At 42.0% G+C, this 7,500-nt stretch overlaps 14 non-coding genes across 14 annotated transcripts in view; all 14 read right to left on the bottom strand.

The window, feature by feature from the left end:
• Nucleotides 1-84, bottom strand: part of LOC134570482 (U5 spliceosomal RNA) — a 114-nt gene extending 30 nt beyond the window's left edge. The window contains exon 1 of the small nuclear RNA XR_010085108.1: nucleotides 1-84. This exon is cut by the window's left edge and continues 30 nt beyond it. This is a non-coding gene — a small nuclear RNA (U5 spliceosomal RNA).
• A 453-nt stretch (nucleotides 85-537) lies between these two features.
• LOC134570157 (U5 spliceosomal RNA) lies at nucleotides 538-651 on the bottom strand. The gene has a single exon (XR_010084803.1). It is a non-coding gene; the product is annotated as a U5 spliceosomal RNA (small nuclear RNA).
• Nucleotides 652-1,104: 453 nt separating this feature from the next.
• LOC134570513 (U5 spliceosomal RNA) lies at nucleotides 1,105-1,218 on the bottom strand. Its single transcript, XR_010085138.1, has one exon. It is a non-coding gene; the product is annotated as a U5 spliceosomal RNA (small nuclear RNA).
• A 456-nt stretch (nucleotides 1,219-1,674) lies between these two features.
• Nucleotides 1,675-1,788, bottom strand: LOC134569544 (U5 spliceosomal RNA). The gene has a single exon (XR_010084219.1). It is a non-coding gene; the product is annotated as a U5 spliceosomal RNA (small nuclear RNA).
• Nucleotides 1,789-2,242: 454 nt separating this feature from the next.
• On the bottom strand, nucleotides 2,243-2,356 carry LOC134570504 (U5 spliceosomal RNA). Its single transcript, XR_010085129.1, has one exon. It is a non-coding gene; the product is annotated as a U5 spliceosomal RNA (small nuclear RNA).
• Nucleotides 2,357-2,810: 454 nt separating this feature from the next.
• On the bottom strand, nucleotides 2,811-2,924 carry LOC134569778 (U5 spliceosomal RNA). Its single transcript, XR_010084445.1, has one exon. It is a non-coding gene; the product is annotated as a U5 spliceosomal RNA (small nuclear RNA).
• Nucleotides 2,925-3,379: 455 nt separating this feature from the next.
• LOC134570330 (U5 spliceosomal RNA) lies at nucleotides 3,380-3,493 on the bottom strand. Its single transcript, XR_010084965.1, has one exon. It is a non-coding gene; the product is annotated as a U5 spliceosomal RNA (small nuclear RNA).
• A 452-nt stretch (nucleotides 3,494-3,945) lies between these two features.
• On the bottom strand, nucleotides 3,946-4,059 carry LOC134569566 (U5 spliceosomal RNA). Its single transcript, XR_010084240.1, has one exon. It is a non-coding gene; the product is annotated as a U5 spliceosomal RNA (small nuclear RNA).
• A 455-nt stretch (nucleotides 4,060-4,514) lies between these two features.
• Nucleotides 4,515-4,628, bottom strand: LOC134569728 (U5 spliceosomal RNA). The gene has a single exon (XR_010084396.1). It is a non-coding gene; the product is annotated as a U5 spliceosomal RNA (small nuclear RNA).
• A 456-nt stretch (nucleotides 4,629-5,084) lies between these two features.
• On the bottom strand, nucleotides 5,085-5,198 carry LOC134569489 (U5 spliceosomal RNA). The gene has a single exon (XR_010084165.1). It is a non-coding gene; the product is annotated as a U5 spliceosomal RNA (small nuclear RNA).
• Nucleotides 5,199-5,652: 454 nt separating this feature from the next.
• LOC134570160 (U5 spliceosomal RNA) lies at nucleotides 5,653-5,766 on the bottom strand. Its single transcript, XR_010084806.1, has one exon. It is a non-coding gene; the product is annotated as a U5 spliceosomal RNA (small nuclear RNA).
• A 455-nt stretch (nucleotides 5,767-6,221) lies between these two features.
• Nucleotides 6,222-6,335, bottom strand: LOC134570481 (U5 spliceosomal RNA). The gene has a single exon (XR_010085107.1). It is a non-coding gene; the product is annotated as a U5 spliceosomal RNA (small nuclear RNA).
• A 455-nt stretch (nucleotides 6,336-6,790) lies between these two features.
• Nucleotides 6,791-6,904, bottom strand: LOC134569488 (U5 spliceosomal RNA). Its single transcript, XR_010084164.1, has one exon. It is a non-coding gene; the product is annotated as a U5 spliceosomal RNA (small nuclear RNA).
• A 455-nt stretch (nucleotides 6,905-7,359) lies between these two features.
• Nucleotides 7,360-7,473, bottom strand: LOC134569880 (U5 spliceosomal RNA). Its single transcript, XR_010084544.1, has one exon. It is a non-coding gene; the product is annotated as a U5 spliceosomal RNA (small nuclear RNA).
• Nucleotides 7,474-7,500: the final 27 nt, after the last annotated feature.

Raw genomic sequence — 7,500 nt, 5'->3', positions numbered from 1 at the left:
AGTGAAACTCGTGTTCGTTCCTCTCCACGGAAATCTTTAGTAAAAGGCGAAAGATTTATTCGATCTGAAGAGAAACCAGAGTATAAAGTCCATCCATCTGACAGCAGGCAAGGTGTGGAACCTGCCTTTCACACGTATGGTGAGCAACCCTACATTAAGCTTTAACTTGGAGAATCTGCCATAAATATTAATGACCCCACTAAATATGTAAAAAAAGAAAAAAATATCTTTTTTTTTTTAGCTTGTATCATGTTAACAGCAAAGGGAAGAGGAGCACAGCTGCTTGCAGTGCAACATGGGTATTCAAATGAGGCATGCCCACTGCTGACACGCCCCTAAATGCATGCTTGGTCTCTCGGCAGAGCCCCGCAGCTGTCAAGAATGCCACAGCCTGAGGCATGCTTTGCCCGCAGTCAAAGATGCTGACATCATAAATAGGGAACCAAAACTTTTTCTTTTTTTCGCAACAGCTTGGTGCTTAGAACCTCTTGGATCTCTGTTTAAGACGTTTCTTCTACTTTTGTACAAGTTTAGCACAGCCAGTGTAAACTGGGCCTGAAAAAATTGAGTGAAACTCGTAGTCGTTCCTCTCCACGGAAATCTTTAGTAAAAGGCGAAAGATTTATTCGATCTGAAGAGAAACCAGAGTATAAAATCCATCCATCTGACAGCAGGCAAGGTGCGGAACCTGCCTTTTACACGTATGGTGAGCAACCCTACATTAAGCTGTAACTTGGAGAATCTGCCATAAATATTAATGACCCCACTAAATATGTAAAAAAAGAAAAAATCTCTGTTTTTTTTTAAGCTTGTATCATATTAACAGCAAAGGGAAGAGGAGCACAGCTGCTTGCAGTGCAACATGGGTATTCAAATGAGGCATGCCCACTGCTGACACGCCCCTAAATGCATGCTTGGTCTCTCGGCAGAGCCCTGCAGCTGTCAAGAATGCCAGAGCCTGAGGCATGCTTTGCCCGCAGTCAAAGATGCTGACATCATAAATAGGGATCCAAAACTTTTTCTTTTTTTTGCAACAGCTTGGTGCTTAGAACCTCTTGGATCTCTGTTTAAGAAGTTTCTTCTACTTTTGTACAAGTTTAGCACAGCCAGTGTAAACTGGGCCTGAAAAAATTGAGTGAAACTCATGGTCGTTCCTCTCCACGGAAATCTTTAGTAAAAGGCGAAAGATTTATTCGATTTGAAGAGAAACCAGAGTATAAAATCCATCCATCTGACAGCAGGCAAGGTGCGGAACCTGCCTTTTACACGTATGGTGAGCAACCTTACATTATGCTGTAACTTGGAGAATCTGCCATAAATATTAATGACCCCACTAAATATGTAAAAAAAGAAAAAATATCTGTTTTTTTTTTTTAAGCTTGTATCATATTAACAGCAAAGGGAAGAGGAGCACAGCTGCTTGCAGTGCAACATGGGTATTCAAATGAGGCATGCCCACTGCTGACACGCCCCTAAATGCATGCTTGGTCTCTCAGCAGAGCCCTGCAGCTGTCAAGAATGCCAGAGCCTGAGGCATGCTTTGCCCGCAGTCAAAGATGCTGACATCATAAATAGGGAACCAAAACTTTTTCTTTTTTTCGCAACAGCTTGGTGCTTAGAACCTCTTGGATCTCTGTTTAAGAAGTTTCTTCTACTTTTGTACAAGTTTAGCACAGCCAGTGTAAACTGGGCCTGAAAAAATTGAGTGAAACTCGTGTTCGTTCCTCTCCACGGAAATCTTTAGTAAAAGGCGAAAAATTTATTCGATCTGAAGAGAAACCAGAGTATAAAATCCATCCATCTGACAGCAGGCAATGTGCGGAACCTGCCTTTTACACGTATGGTGAGCAACCCTACATTAAACTGTAACTTGGAGAATCTGCCATAAATATTAATGACCCCACTAAATATGTAAAAAAAGACAAAATATCTGGTGTTTTTTTACGCTTGTATCATATTAATAGCAAAGGGAAGAGGAGCACAGCTGCTTGCAGTGCAACATGGGTATTCAAATGAGGCATGCCCACTGCTGACACGCCCCTAAATGCATGCTTGGTCTCTCGGCAAAACCCTGCAGCTGTCAAGAATGCCAGAGCCTGAGGCATGCTTTGCCCGCAGTCAAAGATGCTGACATCATAAATAGGGAGCCAAAACTTTTTCTTTTTTTCGCAACAGCTTGGTGCTTAGAACCTCTTGGATCTCTGTTTAAGAAGTTTCTTCTACTTTTGTACAAGTTTAGCACAGCCAGTGTAAACTTGGCCTGAAAAAATTGAGTGAAACTCATGGTCGTTCCTCTCCACGGAAATCTTTAGTAAAAGGCGAAAGATTTATTCGATCTGAAGAGAAACCAGAGTATAAAGTCCATCCATCTGACAGCAGGCAAGGTGCGGAACCTGCCTTTTACACGTATGGTGAGCAACCCTACATTAAACTGTAACTTGGAGAATCTGCCATAAAAATTAATGACCCCACTAAATATGTAAAAAAAGAAAAAATATCTGGGGTTTTTTTAAGATTGTATCATATTAACAGCAAAGGGAAGAGGAGCACAGCTGCTTGCAGTGCAACATGGGTATTCAAATGAGGCATGCCCACTGCTGACACGCCCCTAGATGCATGCTTGGTCTCTCGGCAGAGCCCTGCAGCTGTCAAGAATGCCAGAGCCTGAGACATGCTTTGCCCGCAGTCAAAGATGCTGACATCATAAATAGGGAGCCAAAACTTTTTCTTTTTTTTGCAAGAACTTGGTGCTTAGATCCTCTTGGATCTCTGTTTAAGAAGTTTCTTCTACTTTTGTACAAGTTTAGCACAGCCAGTGTAAACTGGGCCTGAAAAAATTGAGTGAATCTCATGGTCGTTTCTCTCCACGGAAATCTTTAGTAAAAGGCGAAAGATTTATTCAATCTGAAGAGAAACCAGAGTATAAAGTCCATCCATCTGACAGCAGGCAAGGTGCGGAACCTGCCTTTAACACGTATGGTGAGCAACCCTACATTAAACTGTAACTTGGAGAATCTGCCATAAATATTAATGACCCCACTAAATATGTAAAAAAAGACAAAATATCTGGTGTGTTTTTTAAGCTTGTATCATATTAACAGCAAAGGGAAGAGGAGCACAGCTGCTTGCAGTGCAACATGGGTATTCAAATGAGGCATGCCCACTGCTGACACGCCCCTAAATGCATGCTTGGTCTCTCGGCAGAGCCCTGCAGCTGTCAAGAATGCCAGAGCCTGAGGCATGCTTTGCCCGCAGTCAAAGATGCTGACATCATAAATAGGGAACCAAAACTTTTTCTTTTTTTCGCAACAGCTTGGTGCTTAGAACCTCTTGGATCTCTGTTTAAGACGTTTCTTCTACTTTTGTACAAGTTTAGCACAGCCAGTGTAAACTGGGCCTGAAAAAATTGAGTGAAACTCGTGGTCGTTCCTCTCCACGGAAATCTTTAGTAAAAGGCGAAAGATTTATTCGATCTGAAGAGAAACCAGAGTATAAAATCCATCCATCTGACAGCAGGCAAGGTGCGGAACCTGCCTTTTACACGTATGGTGAGCAACCCTACATTAAGCTGTAACTTGGAGAATCTGCCATAAATATTAATGACCCCACTAAATATGTAAAAAAAGAAAAAAATATTTTTTTTTTTTAGCTTGTATCATGTTAACAGCAAAGGGAAGAGGAGCACAGCTGCTTGCAGTGCAACATGGGTATTCAAATGAGGCATGCCCACTGCTGACACGCCCCTAAATGCATGCTTGGTCTCTCGGCAGAGCCCCGCAGCTGTCAAGAATGCCAGAGCCTGAGGCATGCTTTGCCCGCAGTCAAAGATGCTGACATCATAAATAGGGAACCAAAACTTTTTCTTTTTTTCGCAACAGCTTGGTGCTTAGAACCTCTTGGATCTCTGTTTAAGACGTTTCTTCTACTTTTGTACAAGTTTAGCACAGCCAGTGTAAACTGGGCCTGAAAAAATTGAGTGAAACTCGTGGTCGTTCCTCTCCACGGAAATCTTTAGTAAAAGGCGAAAGATTTATTCAATCTGAAGAGAAACCAGAGTATAAAGTCCATCCATCTGACAGCAGGCAAGGTGCGGAACCTGCCTTTTACACGTATGGTGAGCAACCCTACATTAAGCTGTAACTTGGAGAATCTGCCATAAATATTAATGACCCCACTAAATATGTAAAAAAAGAAAAAATATCTGTTTTTTTTTTTAAGCTTGTATCATATTAACAGCAAAGGGAAGAGGAGCACAGCTGCTTGCAGTGCAACATGGGTATTCAAATGAGGCATGCCCACTGCTGACACGCCCCTAAATGCATGCTTGGTCTCTCGGCAGAGCCCTGCAGCTGTCAAGAATGCCAGAGCCTGAGGCATGCTTTGCCCGCAGTCAAAGATGCTGACATCATAAATAGGGAACCAAAACTTTTTCTTTTTTTCGCAACAGCTTGGTGCTTAGAACCTCTTGGATCTCTGTTTAAGAAGTTTCTTCTACTTTTGTACAAGTTTAGCACAGCCAGTGTAAACTGGGCCTGAAAAAATTGAGTGAAACTCGTGTTCGTTCCTCTCCACAGAAATCTTTAGTAAAAGGCGAAAGATTTATTCGATCTGAAGAGAAACCAGAGTATAAAGTCCATCCATCTGACAGCAGGCAAGGTGTGGAACCTGCCTTTCACACGTATGGTGAGCAACCCTACATTAAGCTTTAACTTGGAGAATCTGCCATAAATATTAATGACCCCACTAAATATGTAAAAAAAGAAAAAATATCAGTTTTTTTTTTTTAAGCTTGTATCATATTAACAGCAAAGGGAAGAGGAGCACAGCTGCTTGCAGTGCAACATGGGTATTCAAATGAGGCATGCCCACTGCTGACACGCCCCTAAATGCATGCTTGGTCTCTCGGCAGAGCCCTGCAGCTGTCAAGAATGCCAGAGCCTGAGGCATGCTTTGCCCGCAGTCAAAGATGCTGACATCATAAATAGGGATCCAAAACTTTTTCTTTTTTTCGCAACAGCTTGGTGCTTAGAACCTCATGGATCTCTGTTTAAGAAGTTTCTTCTACTTTTGTACAAGTTTAGCACAGCCAGTGTAAACTGGGCCTGAAAAAATTGAGTGAAACTCATGGTCGTTCCTCTCCACGGAAATCTTTAGTAAAAGGCGAAAGATTTATTCAATCTGAAGAGAAACCAGAGTATAAAATCCATCCATCTGACAGCAGGCAAGGTGCGGAACCTGCCTTTTACACGTATGGTGAGCAACCCTACATTAAGCTGTAACTTGGAGAATCTGCCATAAATATTAATGACCCCACTAAATATGTAAAAAAAGAAAAAATCTCTGTTTTTTTTTTAAGCTTGTATCATATTAACAGCAAAGGGAAGAGGAGCACAGCTGCTTGCAGTGCAACATGGGTATTCAAATGAGGCATGCCCACTGCTGACACGCCCCTAAATGCATGCTTGGTCTCTCGGCAGAGCCCTGCAGCTGTCAAGAATGCCAGAGCCTGAGGCATGCTTTGCCCGCAGTCAAAGATGCTGACATCATAAATAGGGATCCAAAACTTTTTCTTTTTTTCGCAACAGCTTGGTGCTTAGAACCTCTTGGATCTCTGTTTAAGAAGTTTCTTCTACTTTTGTACAAGTTTACCACAGCCAGTGTAAACTGGGCCTGAAAAAATTGAGTGATACTCATGGTCGTTCCTCTCCACGGAAATCTTTAGTAAAAGGCGAAAGATTTATTCGATCTGAAGAGAAACCAGAGTATAAAATCCATCCATCTGACAGCAGGCAAGGTGCGGAACCTGCCTTTTACACGTATGGTGAGCAACCCTACATTAAGCTGTAACTTGGAGAATCTGCCATAAATATTAATGACCCCACTAAATATGTAAAAAAAGAAAAAATATCTGTTTTTTTTTTTAAGCTTGTATCATATTAACAGCAAAGGGAAGAGGAGCACAGCTGCTTGCAGTGCAACATGGGTATTCAAATGAGGCATGCCCACTGCTGACACGCCCCTAAATGCATGCTTGGTCTCTCGGCAGAGCCCTGCAGCTGTCAAGAATGCCAGAGCCTGAGGCATGCTTTGCCCGCAGTCAAAGATGCTGACATCATAAATAGGGAACCAAAACTTTTTCTTTTTTTCGCAACAGCTTGGTGCTTAGAACCTCTTGGATCTCTGTTTAAGAAGTTTCTTCTACTTTTGTACAAGTTTAGCACAGCCAGTGTAAACTGGGCCTGAAAAAATTGAGTGAAACTCGTGTTCGTTCCTCTCCACGGAAATCTTTAGTAAAAGGCGAAAGATTTATTCGATCTGAAGAGAAACCAGAGTATAAAGTCCATCCATCTGACAGCAGGCAAGGTGTGGAACCTGCCTTTCACACGTATGGTGAGCAACCCTACATTAAGCTTTAACTTGGAGAATCTGCCATAAATATTAATGACCCCACTAAATATGTAAAAAAAGAAAAAATATCTGTTTTTTTTTTTAAGCTTGTATCATATTAACAGCAAAGGGAAGAGGAGCACAGCTGCTTGCAGTGCAACATGGGTATTCAAATGAGGCATGCCCACTGCTGACACGCCCCTAAATGCATGCTTGGTCTCTCGGCAGAGCCCTGCAGCTGTCAAGAATGCCAGAGCCTGAGGCATGCTTTGCCCGCAGTCAAAGATGCTGACATCATAAATAGGGATCCAAAACTTTTTCTTTTTTTCGCAACAGCTTGGTGCTTAGAACCTCTTGGATCTCTGTTTAAGAAGTTTCTTCTACTTTTGTACAAGTTTAGCACAGCCAGTGTAAACTGGGCCTGAAAAAATTGAGTGAAACTCATGGTCGTTCCTCTCCACGGAAATCTTTAGTAAAAGGCGAAAGATTTATTCAATCTGAAGAGAAACCAGAGTATAAAATCCATCCATCTGACAGCAGGCAAGGTGCGGAACCTGCCTTTTACACGTATGGTGAGCAACCCTACATTAAGCTGTAACTTGGAGAATCTGCCATAAATATTAATGACCCCACTAAATATGTAAAAAAAGAAAAAAAAATATATATTTTTTTTTTAGCTTGTATCATGTTAACAGCAAAGGGAAGAGGAGCACAGCTGCTTGCAGTGCAACATGGGTATTCAAATGAGGCATGCCCACTGCTGACACGCCCCTAAATGCATGCTTGGTCTCTCGGCAGAGCCCCGCAGCTGTCAAGAATGCCAGAGCCTGAGGCATGCTTTGCCCGCAGTCAAAGATGCTGACATCATAAATAGGGAACCAAAACTTTTTCTTTTTTTCGCAACAGCTTGGTGCTTAGAACCTCTTGGATCTCTGTTTAAGACGTTTCTTCTACTTTTTACAAGTTTACCACAGCCAGTGTAAACTGGGCCTGAAAAAATTGAGTGAAACTCGTGGTCGTTCCTCTCCACGGAAATCTTTAGTAAAAGGCGAAATATTTATTCAATCTGAAGAGAAACCAGAGTATAAAATCCATCCATCTGACAGCAGGCAA

The sequence above is a fragment of the Pelobates fuscus genome, chromosome 7 (assembly GCF_036172605.1).
Source record: "Pelobates fuscus isolate aPelFus1 chromosome 7, aPelFus1.pri, whole genome shotgun sequence".
NCBI lineage: Eukaryota > Metazoa > Chordata > Amphibia > Anura > Pelobatidae > Pelobates > Pelobates fuscus.
The sequence above is the reverse complement of the archived record's forward strand: the minus strand, read 5'-3'. Positions and strand labels throughout refer to the sequence as shown.